We start from the raw sequence: 715 nt of genomic DNA, 5'->3' as shown, positions 1-715 counted from the left end.
CACAAAAACAGAAATATAGATCAATGGAACAGGATAGAAAGTTCAGAGATAAACCAAAACACCTATGGTCAACTAATCTACGACAAAGGAGGCAAGGATATACAATGGAGAAAAGACAGCCTCTTCAATAAGTGGTGCTGGGAAAACTGGACAGCTACATGTAAAAGAATGAAATTAGAACACTCCCTAACACCATACACAAAAATAAACTCAAAATGGATTAAAGACCTAAACGTAAGGCCAGACACTATGAAACTCTTAGAGGAAAACATAGGCAGAACACGCTATGACATAAATCACAGCAAGATTCTTTTTGACCTGCCTCCTAGAGAAATGGAATTAAAAACAAAAATAAACAAATAAACCTAATGAAACTTAAAAGCTTTTGCAAAGCAAAGGAAACCATAAACAAGACTAAAAGACAACCCTCAGAATGGGAGAAAATATTTGCAAATGAAGCAACTGACAAAGGATTAATCTCCAAAATTTACAAGCAGTTCATGCAGCTCAATATGAAAAAACAAAACAACCCAATCCAAAAATAGGCAGAAGACCTAAATAGACCTTTCTCCAAAGAAGATATACAGATTGCCAACAAACACATGAAAGTATGCTCAACATCACTAATCATTAGAGTAATGCAAATCAAAACTACAATGAGGTATCACCTCACACCAGTCAGAATGGGCATCATCAGAAAATCTACAAACAATAA

At 35.0% G+C, this 715-nt stretch overlaps 1 protein-coding gene across 10 annotated transcripts in view; it reads left to right on the top strand.

Moving 5' to 3' along the window:
- SGIP1 (SH3GL interacting endocytic adaptor 1) overlaps positions 1-715 on the top strand; it is a 215865-nt gene that overhangs the window by 22924 nt on the left and 192226 nt on the right. The gene's annotated exons all lie outside the window — the stretch shown is intronic.

Source organism: Physeter macrocephalus, chromosome 4 (assembly GCF_002837175.3).
Source record: "Physeter macrocephalus isolate SW-GA chromosome 4, ASM283717v5, whole genome shotgun sequence".
Classification (NCBI taxonomy): Eukaryota; Metazoa; Chordata; class Mammalia; order Artiodactyla; family Physeteridae; genus Physeter; species Physeter macrocephalus.
The sequence above is the reverse complement of the archived record's forward strand: the minus strand, read 5'-3'. Positions and strand labels throughout refer to the sequence as shown.